The 12,544-nt window shown below is 41.5% G+C and overlaps 1 protein-coding gene across 1 annotated transcript in view; it reads left to right on the top strand.

The window, feature by feature from the left end:
* Positions 1–541: 541 nt before the first annotated feature.
* LOC120445161 (protein jim lovell) overlaps positions 542–12,544 on the top strand; it is a 36,443-nt gene continuing 24,440 nt past the window's right edge. Inside the window, exons 1-3 of the mRNA XM_039625336.2 lie at positions 542–689; positions 7,668–8,163; positions 8,315–8,592. The gene's annotated coding sequence lies outside the window, so the exon portion shown is untranslated. The remainder of the gene's footprint in view (positions 690–7,667; positions 8,164–8,314; positions 8,593–12,544) is intronic.

The raw sequence follows: 12,544 nt of genomic DNA, 5'->3' as shown, positions 1-12,544 counted from the left end.
TGTCGAAGCTTTTATTGGTTGGTTGTCGAGCTATGTAATTTAAAATTAATTCAGTGATTTTATTCGAATATTACGAAATATATCTTATAGTTTATTTAGTTACAATTTGTAAAAAAGGTAAAGCTATATTCACACTTATCGGCATATTTGTTGTGTAAATATTTAAGTAAATAAAAGGATTATTCAAAACTTTACATAACCCTTTAGTCTAACATCCTGATATTCTCGAAGACCAACCTTCCATTCAAAAGTCTTCTGCATTATGATATTACAGAAAATATTCTTTATACGTTATACAGCCCATCAACAATTCTTGCATTTTAGTCTATCAAGAACTACGGCAACTAAAGGTAGTCTCAGTTATTATTATTACTACTTCCGGGTATTAAATTGTTATCTTTTGCATCCAGTTATTTCCTGCTGACTCCAACATTGAAACGGTCACTTTAGCTAAATATTCGCCCTTTGCCCCAAGTATTGTGATTCATTAATATATGTTGGAACAGGTTGGCTAGCTTTTGCTGTCAATTGTGCTGTTTAGATGTTTAAAGTTTCCGTAATACCCACAATAGTGTTTCTTGAACGTTTTTAGTTTGGGGCACTCCTGCACTTAAAATGAGATCTTCAATGGATCAGACACTCTAGTCAAGAATATGATTTATTTAAGCACGCGCACTTGGAAATACAAGGTGAGCTCCTGAAGCCACGAGGAAGTTTATAAGTTTGTGCTATCAGTTGCAATTAATCCGAGTGTTTGGTATTTTCACGCCCACATGGTGATTTGGTATGTTGGAAGGTCTTAGTAGTAAAAACTGCATTGATCTCTCTTTAAACTTTGATCTAAAAACTACTACTACTAAGGAAGTTCATGTTTTTTTACTCTAGTTACGAATGTTCATATGTCAATATCATGAGCCCATGATATTATCTCCATTATCTCTTGTATTGGTAGTATTGACAATATCTTATATCCGAAATAGAATCCAAATCGAGCAATGAAAGTAAGAGCTCCCAAATCCACAACTCAGAATTTTCGTGCCCCCAGCACAAAGATAAATAGCGGCAATTGACTTCATTAGCAGTAAATGTCAAGCAATGCATCGCAAAGAGTGCGTGTGTAATTTTGTATAACAACAAACAAAACCCCACAATTTCCTCCTACCCTCAACTCCCACCCCCGTTAAATAGCAAATCTAAACCCCACTCCCGAGGGCACTTGCCAAAACTTCCGTTAGAGTCAGAAGAGAATTTGCATACGCATTTCGCTTGCATCGTTGCGTGAAGGCAGCCAAAGGAAGCTGGCCGCAGTGACTCCATTACTGCGGACCCCGGGACAGACAATGAAACCATCAAAATCCAATGAAATAAAATAAAATTCCAATAAAAACATTTTGGCAAAGGGCAGCCAGGGGAGAGTTCCGCGCCCTTTGCACTGATTCCTGGCTACGGTTTCTGTTGATATAAAAGGGAAGAAAGTGTGTGCAGCCAACCAAAATCTGCACATATACAAGCCACCACCACCCATCCTTGTTCCCGCCCCCGCCCCCGCCACGACGCCATCGACGTGTGCTTGGGATTTTGCAAATTTTCGCAATGTCGTGGAAAAACCACTGGAAAAACATTTTCTCTGGGCTGATGCTGTGCTGGTGTTTGCATTTACCCTTGTTAGCGGTTTCTACCAAGCGACTCTGCTAAACTGTCAAATGTCAACATGGCACTTGGTGGGTCTCGTCAAGCATTGGGCGTGGGCAGAGAGCAAAAAGGTTTGGGAAAACTCCGATAAATTCCACCGGAATGCAAATAATATAATATTTGCTGCTTTAAGCATCGCGCCATTTCCTATTAGCTTTAGACGTGCTGTCTGTTTTCACGATCTATTAAAAATTTGAGCGAATTCGATGCGTTCTCAGATGAAATTACGGAGTCTTGGCGGCAAAGAAAACGTGGCGAGTCCTACAGTCACACAATCAGAGCCTGATACAGATACGGTAATTTTCACAACATGCAATTACCGACATATGCCACACATATCCACGAGCGGAAAGGAACAGCAAAGTAATTCACTTTGACTAGCCAGTTGGTCAACTCAGTGACGGGTCTGGAGTCCGCTCTTCGAGCCGCACAATTTACGATGCATATTTGGATCAGGCCACATTATACAGAGTAATCGTTTCTCAGACGTTCGTTGCACGTTTCGCAGATTGGAACAAAGCCATGCTGTTGATGGGCAATGAATATTTTCTGAGATCCCTTGCCGGCATTTACATCAACATCACCGTAACATTAAGCATTTTGCTAATTTTTTGTGTATTTGTCTCGAATTGCGATATTGATTCCGGTAAACCTTTGAGCCTTCATTTACCTTATGATTGCAAATCAAACATTGCCGAACGTATGGCAAACTTTTCTGTTTTTATACAAGCGAAGTAGTCATACGAGTATGATGCATATATTGCCACTGGGCCTAGTTCATTCTCGACTACATCCATATATCACAGTTTCCCGGTAAAACCGGTCTGGATCAGTTTGCGATCCCTGCCTAAACACTTTTATTTCGTTAACAAATTACAACTTAATCAGGAATTGACCCACAATTCGAGTGCGATTCAAACGAAGCGGAGGGCAGCAGTGGTGCGCAAACAAGCAGGGGAACGGCGTCAAGCAAAGGTCACCCAGCGTCCATTACGACGACGGATTGGGCTGCAGACGTGCGACAACAGACTGACCGCACGAACAAATAAATGGACACGGGTCGGCACAGAGGTCAGTTTCAGGTTCGGTAGCAGCAACAAAAGGTGGGCAATCATAATAAAAATAATTTGAAAAGGGGTGACGATTATCCGTAGGGGTGAGTGGTGCCCGCAGAGGGCGGTAGGCCAAAGGCTACTTAAAGTTATTGTGCTGTTGTTATTTCGGCTGTTCCTAGCAGCAGCCGCAAATCAATTAAGGCGACAAGTCATATTGCAACGCGCCAGACCGGTTTTTATATAGCTTCGGTTGCCTGGCTTTTTATTTTGAGCAGGTTGTCCTAGGTCATGCTAACCAAACAGCCCCTTTTAAGAACAAGGGAAGAAGGGAAGATGCTCTAATAGCTAGACTGCTAAATCAGCACAGCCATTAAATTAAGCAACCGGAAATAAGCGGAAATACTAAAAAATACAAACGAGGAATTTTCATATCAACTGGGGTTAACCAGCAATAAAAATGTTGCGTGCATTAATATGAATTTAACATCTTTCTAACGGTGTTCACTGCCCTGCAATGATCCAATCCCGACTGTCGTTTGTCCAAGCCCTTCAAATTGCACTCCCAATCGTGCAGGTTTCTACTAAAATTCGTATTTGTACTTATTTGTAAAATAATAATAATAAGTACGAGCGAAATAAAAAAACCTTAAAATATTACACGCTCTAGAACGTGACCAATGCAAATGCATATGCTTCGAGGGGTACGGAGAGAAAGTCAACTTAATTGAACTTTGCAGCTCAACGTGTTGCTTCTGCAGACGAGGACTGCGCAAGGCCTTTGCCTTCATGTAGATCATCTGTGTAGCGAAATAAACTGACCCTATAGTCTGCCTGGCTCGCGTGTGTATCGCCTCTGGAGGATCAGCAGTGGCAGGAGTCGAGGTATGGAATTATCGGTCACGTAGTAAAACAAACATTTTCAAAGGAATGCCATACGTAGCCTTTTGCGCATTCAGGTAAGGGGCGAGGTCTCGCCATGGAAACTACTCATAATGGATGATAATCGTTTATGAACAGCAGGGAAACCAGAGACCTTAGACTGAGCAGTTGGACAAGGAAGCGCCACTTGGCAGTAGTTCGCGAATTGCAGACTGGATAGCCTTGCTTTAATCGGCCTGGAGAGCTCTGTGACACACATCCTTTCGGCACTATATCGATTTATTTTTGGTAAAAAGAATATAGTGCACATATATTTTTAAAAAATTACTAAGGAGATACATTTGTTAATTCATTTTAATTCATGTCCAATTTTCCACCAGATGAATTTTGACTTAACTGAGGCCCCTTAGCAGATACGGATTGTATGACAATCAGATAATAATACCTCTGAGATGCGGGGCAATTCCCTTTATAACCATGAGCCGTTGACAGGCGCCGCATGCTGCCCCCAAGGGGCGGAGTGGGCGGAGTTAAGGAAGAGAGCCCTCTACTTTGTCGGTGTGCAAATTTATTCTGGGAACCAAAATTTATGACACGCAACTTCGCACACCCGCTGCACGTAAACAAACATACACCCTCACCCTCATAAAAGGCAGCCAATAAACTAAACGACGGCCCATCCTCCTCTCGAATTCCCCCTCTTAGCGGCTCTTCAATGTTTGCAAAAAGCAGGGAAGGAAAGAATCAGGCGTACCCTAATTTAGTTTGGCTTTCACTTTCATATTTTCGGTTTTGCACAAACCAAACGACTGCAGAGCAGGACTTTCTCTTCCATCCCTTCCCTGACGAAGTGAGCATCTACCCCTGCGACTATGGGTTTTCTATTTCACGTCATCGCTTTGATTGCAATTCAATTGCAAAATTGGCAAAAACATCAATTTCATGCCGCCGCAGAACAATCATCAAGTGCCAAACCATTACGTAATCAGCAGCAACAATGGCGGGGGTGGAGGCGGGGATGGCAGAATGGCGTAGAGGGGTGTGTCCCAACAAGTATTGGCAAACATGTTACCCATATCCTAATCCTGTGCCCTGCTCAGCGAACCCCATAAAGGATACTTAACTCGACTTTACACAATCTGATTTTCGGCTTGCAAATTTTTCCTTTTGCGTGGCGCATTTTCCTGAGTTTGCCAATTTTCCTATCTCCGTCCTTGTAAGGGAGAGGGTGTCTTGTTGTGGTTGTTGATTTAGTGGTGTTGTGATTTCGAGGCTCTGCCTTTGTTGTACTCGGTCCTTTTGTTGTTATTGTCGTTCTTGGTGCTCAGTGTAACCAGGAAATATTTGATAAACGGTTCAATCGCATTTGCATTAAAATAAGTAACGAAAATGTCTACCTTCGCCGAAAGCAATAAATGAATTGTGAAAGGAATGTTCATTTTGTGCGAGCCTGCCTTACTGTCATGGAAACGAAATGTCCTAAGGCAAAGGATTGCGCAGCTAATTTTATTTCAAAAATGTACAAATCGATATTCATTAGTAGCCAATTCAAGAATGGGGACTTCCAACTTGCTATCAACTATAACGTCAAATACCAATTACTTGACTCCTAATGTGAGGTGATCCTGTCTCGGGAGTTGCTGTTGCTTCAGTTGTCTTCAGTACTTTGGTAATTCAAATTCATGCGCCGATAGGCAGGCAAATCGAAATCCATAGGGCCATATGTAGCACCCATCCTCCACCAACGTTACGCAGACGATTGAAAATGCTAATGCCAAAGCCACCTAGCAGCCTGAATCGGCCGGCTGTCGCTCAAAAACTTTATGCCACCAAATCCAATTGATTTCAACCAATTTCTCAAACCCCTCGCCAAAGTAAGAAAGAAACGGAAAATACAAGGAATACGTGCCATCGGAAATAAAACAAAAAAAGTAGCAAAAAATCAATTGAAAAAACTTTTATATTTCCAAGTGCCAGCGGAGAGAGTCTCACGCCCTCAATCCCACCATCCCTCGTACCAATAAGCCCCCAAGCAGCACAAGTCCAAGCACTTCTGACTCCACTGGGTCCATACTCGTGCGTCGCATGAGTGACAAAGAAATGGGAAAAATTGAGAACTAAATCCGGCCGTGCGGCGAGTCCTTCGACAGCACCGAGGATTCCCATTGGCCGTTGTGCAACACATTGTCAACGGAATTGCGTATCCAAATGGGCAGCCCCAGCTACATACATACGTATGTATATACATACAAGAGCAAATATATATATATATATATATTGCTGTCTATCATGGTAGGTATATATCGCAGTTGAGGCTGCTCGCAAACGTAGCAAATAAAATGCAAAAGATGCCAAATAAAAAATGACATTTGGATACAAATCGAAATCGGAAGGCGGGTAGGGAAAAGGAAGTACGAAGAGAACTTCAATTGAATATTTAATGGCAGTCAACTGCTGCTCATCCGTTTTGGAAGTTAGGGTGGATTCTAATTCGGTACATTTGTGGTTAGAACATCTTTTTATAATCGAAAATAATATGTTTACCTGGACTAACTTATATTTAGTTAAATTAAAAAGCTGGGATTGAGATTTATAGATATACTTTAATAACGTTACATTATTATTAGTTATAAAGGTAGTACAGGATCAATAGCTAAGTCAAGTAATTTGACTACCAAATAGAAGTTGCACCTAAAGAAGCAAACAAAAATATACGTAGTTTTGCCATAAGTCATTTTGCTGACTTTTATGCTTTGTTGAACTAAAAACAAAACTTCTCCCTTTAATTAAATTTTGACCCATTTTTCCCAAATGTTATAAAACAAAATCGGAACATGTTTTTAAAATCTAAAAGCGTTAGCGCCGTTCGGCTAATCTTGCCTATTCTATTCTTATTCTAAAAACAGCGTAAAGAACAAGTTGTGCCAAAAAGTAGTTATTAAGGCCTGTACATACTTTTCAAAGAATCCGCTTTACTCATATAATGAAAGTTATAAAATCAATAAAGTATCTAAAATTGATATTTACTGATTTCTTTTTACGGACCTCTAACTGTCAACACTTGTCCGGAAATTATTCATTATGTGCAACGTCTCAAGTAAACTTTACGTGGCTTTCGGTCATTATGGCCGAGCACAGAGTAAAGAACGAAAATAAAAAAGTAAAAAACCCTGAGAAAACTTGCGCATTTTTTCCAGGAGTCCATTGTGCTTGGTCAAGACGGCGAGGTGCAGAACGAAACGAAGAAAAAACCATCCAGGCGAACTGTTGTTCAAAGTCAAGGCAAAATCTTAAAGTAATAAAGTAGCCACCATCGCGAGGTCAGCGCCGGGCCGGACCTGGTCCGAAGTGTGAATGACCTTAAAATGACCCGCTTTCCGTCTCTTGCTGCCCTTCTGCGATTTAACTTCCGCGTTGTAGTCCACCCTCTGCCGCTTAGGACTTGGCCTTGACTTGAATTAAATTAAACTTTCTTTTGGTCTATTTATAAAATTCTTACTTGCTATTACTTGATTTTTCAACCGTTGCCTTTCCCATTCGCAAGTGCTTTTCGATGGGTTGCATTGCCATTGTCAAACCCTTTCCTTTTGACTGTCATTGCTGGAAGTGGGGCTCTCTTCTTTTTAAATAGAGTACTCTCCTTTTAAAATAACCCTTTGTGAGACCTGGTGCTCGCTGAACGATGCCCGAGTAGCTCTTCTAAGTAGAGTTCTGACCAGCTTTAATTAACCACATTTCCATTCTCTCTTTTGTTCAAATATTTTTTTCGTGTATGTCAACTCGATGACTGTGCCCGTTCTTAAACATGTATACCTTGACTAAAACCACCTTGTCGAATACGCAATTTGTCATACGTCCTGTTTACTCCCTCCCTCCTAGAAACATATCAGCCATTTCAGTCAATCGCATGCAAGAATTTGAACGCAGTGCACTACAATATAGTATATAGGGAAAGTAAGGAGGTGAAGGTGCAAGTACATAAATTTTCACTCGTATGTATGATTTCGTGTTCTAAATAAACCTAAACATGTTTCCAAGCAGAATTCATTCGTTTCCCATTCGTCGTTTTGCTGGGAGACCCAACTACACATCAAGTTAAAAACGAATGGATGAGAGTTAAAATGAGCCAAACACACATACACAGGGCAAGTGAGCATAAGTACGCAACGAGCACAGAGAATAAATCACACGATGCGAATGGAACGAAACGAAACCGAAGCACACTGCTACATACATTCACTCTTTCACCAGGCAGCCTCTGGCCCACCGCCTAACACCCATTCCACCCATTCCACCCATTCCCCCATTTTAGCCTTCTAGTACAAGCAGAGACGACGACGTCGCTTAAAAATCCCACAACAGTAGAAAGTGCGGGGCCGATGGAGGTTGGCCGCTGAAAATGGTGCGGGACGGTGGGAAGGCAGAGACACACAACCAGAGACATGCAGACGACAAAAAAGGCGGAGTCTAAAAACTGGGGAGCAAAACAACAACAACAACAGCGCCAGCGTCAACTGAAAAAGGAAATAAAAATCATGTAAGAGTCAGACACACACCCACACATACACACTCATATACCGCTATATGTATTAAAGCGCCAACTCGTGTGCAGCAAATAACAACAACAACAGTCTGCTTTGTATGTGTGTGTATATCTATGTGTGAACTGTTCTCTCTTTCTGCCATAGTGCTCGCTCTTTCTCTCGGTTGGAGCTTGGAACGAAAAAAGCGTGGAGCAAAAAAAAATATTAAGCGAATACCAAGTAAAAGCCGAGCTGCGCAGCGGGCAGCGCTGCTGGCGCCTCAGTTGCAGTCGACGTCAACGCAGCGTGTATGACGAATACAACTCGCATTGCACACTCTCATACGTGAAAGCTGGAAAGGAGTCGAAACGGGAAGGTGCCGGAAGGGGAGCTCGGATCCGGGGAGGGGAAGGAGATGATGGCGATGCCTGATTCGTACATGGGTAAATATGCTTACATACGAATGTACCTATGCGAGCGTGTGTGTGCGAGCATGTATACGCTCATATATCTTAGGCGGGAGCATGAGTTTTTCAATTTATTCCTTCCAGGAGGGATTGGGGAGCACGGGTGGACAAGCCATGCACCGATAAATGACGGATAGGAAAGCACACCAATACGGCCAGCGACTTTCACAAAGTGACTTGAAGGATAATTTTATATGAACATCCTTTTTAGTTAACTCTTTGGGAAGATGGTTTTTAAATCAAAGACCACTTGATGCAGGCATGCTAATCAGTATTCAGTATTCATTTTGCGACAACAATCGAGAAATTTTTGAGGAGTTTTTGAGGACCACAAAGCTAGAGAATATAAAAGTACATTGTATTATAATAATCTTAGCAAGCTCAAAAGTTAGTTCATCTTTAAACGATTTAGGGAAACTACCTTCACAAGACCTAGCTTAAGCCACCATGTCATTATCAGTATAACCAGAATTGCGAACATAAATAAAAAAAATCATATGCAGAACTAAAGCCCAAACTCATAAGCTTATCGCGTTCTTGGCCCTTCCTATGCAGATTTCGGCGACAAACGCGGCTAAAAGCAAATTGCGCAAATACAAAACGGAAATGTTTCCATCAGCAAACGAGACGGGGTGGCCAAGCCGAAACGAGCCCGTTTTACCCAGGCCAGAAAAGCCGGAGAGAAAATAAATTAAAAATCTGACTTAATGCGCAAAAAAAAAGAATGTCTAAAATCTGTGCATTTGTAAGAGGAAACAAAATATTCCCAAACAAAATTTGCCATCGGACGGGAGAGCAATCCAAAGTAGGAGCCGCGACGAGCACAGGAAAGCACTCAATGCGCATTCCAGTAGTTGTGGAATGGAAGCCGAAGCCAACTGTCGTCGCTTTGTCTGTTAGGAAAAAGCGCTCAAGCTGTCTGAGCTTGGGGGGACCAGCCAGAGAGAGCGCCAGAGAGAGCAAGAGCAAGTGGGTATGAGTGACTTTTTGAGCGCATTTTTGGCTGCCTCTAAATTTTTCCCGGTGAAACTCTGCTTCTTTTATTTATCTATTCACTCCTTATGTACCGAGACATATAGTGAAAGGGTTAAAAACCTGTGATCTTTCCGGACAGCACCACTGACTGCCCCGCTTTCTTAGGGACGCAGTTAAGTGTTGAACTTTTCTTGCTTGAATTATTGATTATTATTTGCGTCCACTTAATTAAATGCTTTGGTCAGAGGTATTCTGAAAATTGTATATTGGCTTTCTGTAGCTTTTAACCGTATTGGTTCCTTTAACACCCTTAACAATTACTTCGGTTTAGAATTCTAACAATCCCAACTCCACTAACCCTTAATTTCTTATAATTACACCTGCGACGTGGAGTCATTTTTGTCCTCCGTCAATAATGATTATCTGTGTTTCCCACTTGCGGCTTTGAATGATTCCACGTTATTTTTCACACAAATCAATCTTTTCAACCTTTGAAGTCTAATTTATATTTTACCTAAAGTCATCGTCATCCTCCTTCGCGTTTGAGGACAGCTCCTGTGTTGTGCAAATCAGACAGCGTGGCATTTGGGAAAATTAATTTCCTTTCATTTTCTCTCCTCCAAAAACTTTGGTCGCTATTGGGAAAAGGACCACACAGGTTAGCCATTTGAAGTATTCGCTGATGCTGGGTTAGAATTAACGATCCGTTTCGATCTTTGGTATTCAGTTAGGCATTATAAATGGCTGATTATTAAGCATAAAAAACTTTTATTTTCAACCAATTAAATTATTTTAGACAGGGTTCCAGCTCAAGAATGAGCTCCCTTACGTAATGAACCATATCGCTCCAACAGTAAGTAATACTGACCGCCCACACCAATAAGAGCCATAAACGTGCCTCTGATCGCGACGATTGATCATTTAGCAAGCGGTAACACCTACTTTGGCTGGTGCTGCATTTTTCACCTTTTGTTGTGCTTCCAGCCATATCGCGGTCTTTTCTTATACACCAACGAGCAATTTGTTGCCATCATCCTTTCTATACTCTTGCAAAGGGAAAAACTATTTAACCCTATACATACGTACATATTATATATGCTTCATAAGAAACCATTAGTGCCGATTAATTAATGTATATTGCAAATGGGCCCTTATTAGAAATATCAAAGTTAGATAGCAAGCATGTGAGGGTATATTTCGTTTCGTCGTGCAGTAAAGCCCAAATAATTTTTTTTTTGCTTCGGACCATTTTTTGCAGTTTTCTATCCAATGTTCACGTCAAATGCTTAATTTATGACTTAAGTGATAATATACATTTCTTTAGATGGATCAAATTATTCATAAGAAAAGAAACTTTTCGCTTTAGGTTTTAAATATTTTCTACCCTTTTTAGACAGAAAAGTGCAGTCCTCTTTTGATTTGAAGTCACAGGCAGTTAGTATGTGGCCGTCATTACCTAGTCCTGCTTTGATTACGTTATTTACAGTAGTGGAATGTCCAGCAGCTCTAAAGCCCCATTTAAGCATCGAAGATATATGAAATGATTCTAGTCGGAAGCCGCAGATGAATAGCAAGTTGCGAGTGAAGTAGGGATATGGGTAGAGACCCTAGATCCGCGTGCTTGGAGATCAGAGCTTGCAAAATCAAATTTGGCTCCAGAGAGCGGTAAGGCATCTTCGACGCTCCAGCATCGCTTCGTTAACTGAGCTCAATGGCTGTTGTCTTGGGAAATCTTGTCCAGACGGCAAATTTAGCTGTAAAATGTCATTTCGTGCAGACAAGTTAACAAGGCAAATAATAATGTTGACGGGTTGCATGGTCGCCATCCCAATAACCGAAATCCAAGTCGGCTCAGTGAACTGGCTTACTGGGTCAATTTGATTAGCTTCAATAGTCCAGCTTGTCTGCAACCAGCTTTTAGTGTCGAAATTTATTCGCCTAACAATAAATTATCGTCGTCGGTTATGAGATACCCTTTTCTCTGTGCTTTGGTGAACTATCTGTTGACATTTGAATTGTCTAATTACCGTCTAAAGTTCAAGTCAAGTCCAATGATAGATCAATAGTATGCACGCCACAGATTTGTAGATACCAGTCACTGCCAGCAGTTCACTTCCAAATTCGTTCACACAATGTTCTGAAAACTTTCTCACACTCCCTCCCCAGCAACTACAATGGGGGAAAATATAATATAGACATTATAACCCCAGACAAATACCCAAACTACAATTCGTCAATTGTATTCAAATTCATGCAAATGGGCAGCGCTTCAAATAAAGATCTGGAAGAAGTTATTCCCCCGTCCTTATTCCATCTGACCACCAGTGCCCAATAACGTGCCATGAAATTGATCTTCACACTTGAAACAATTTGAAAGCGCTCACATGCTGTGCCCTGGGCAGCTCGGCTGTTGTATTCCCGACCCAAGCGTTTTAAATAAACCGTTTCGGGGGGCTCGGATCGTTTTCAGTGGTTATTTCAGTTTGCACTGGTGCCTGGTGCTTGATCCGCTGATCTTCTCTTAATCTCGATTAGTTTCTGCTGAGCTTTGATCAGCGCATATGTCTGACGAGAGACGTCTGGCCTTTGTCTTTATTTGAGTGGTTGCGGTCTTGAGCTGCTAATCACGCGTGCACCATGCCGCAAATCCAAAAACAAAGGGATCAACGTTCGCCTCTTGGCCGATGGTCTGGACCTTTGTTTGCTGGAGGTTTGAATAGCGAGAAATGTGTGTCAGCAATGCTCCTATGAAAAAGGAGTAGAGTAGGGAAAAGCGCCGAAGAGTTTCTGAGACAGAGCAGCTACAGCTGATTCGACCCAAAATCAAGTCATTTTCTAGTAATGATTTCAAAGTATTCACCAAGGATTTCATTAAAGTTCTCGTATCGAACGCTTTTTATTTTAATGCGCAGATAAAGCGAATCCAATACGCGAGTACAGCGTATTCCCAACA

The sequence above is a fragment of the Drosophila santomea genome, chromosome 2R (assembly GCF_016746245.2).
Source record: "Drosophila santomea strain STO CAGO 1482 chromosome 2R, Prin_Dsan_1.1, whole genome shotgun sequence".
NCBI lineage: Eukaryota > Metazoa > Arthropoda > Insecta > Diptera > Drosophilidae > Drosophila > Drosophila santomea.
Note: the sequence above shows the minus strand (reverse complement) of the source record. Positions and strands in the feature narration are given on the sequence as shown.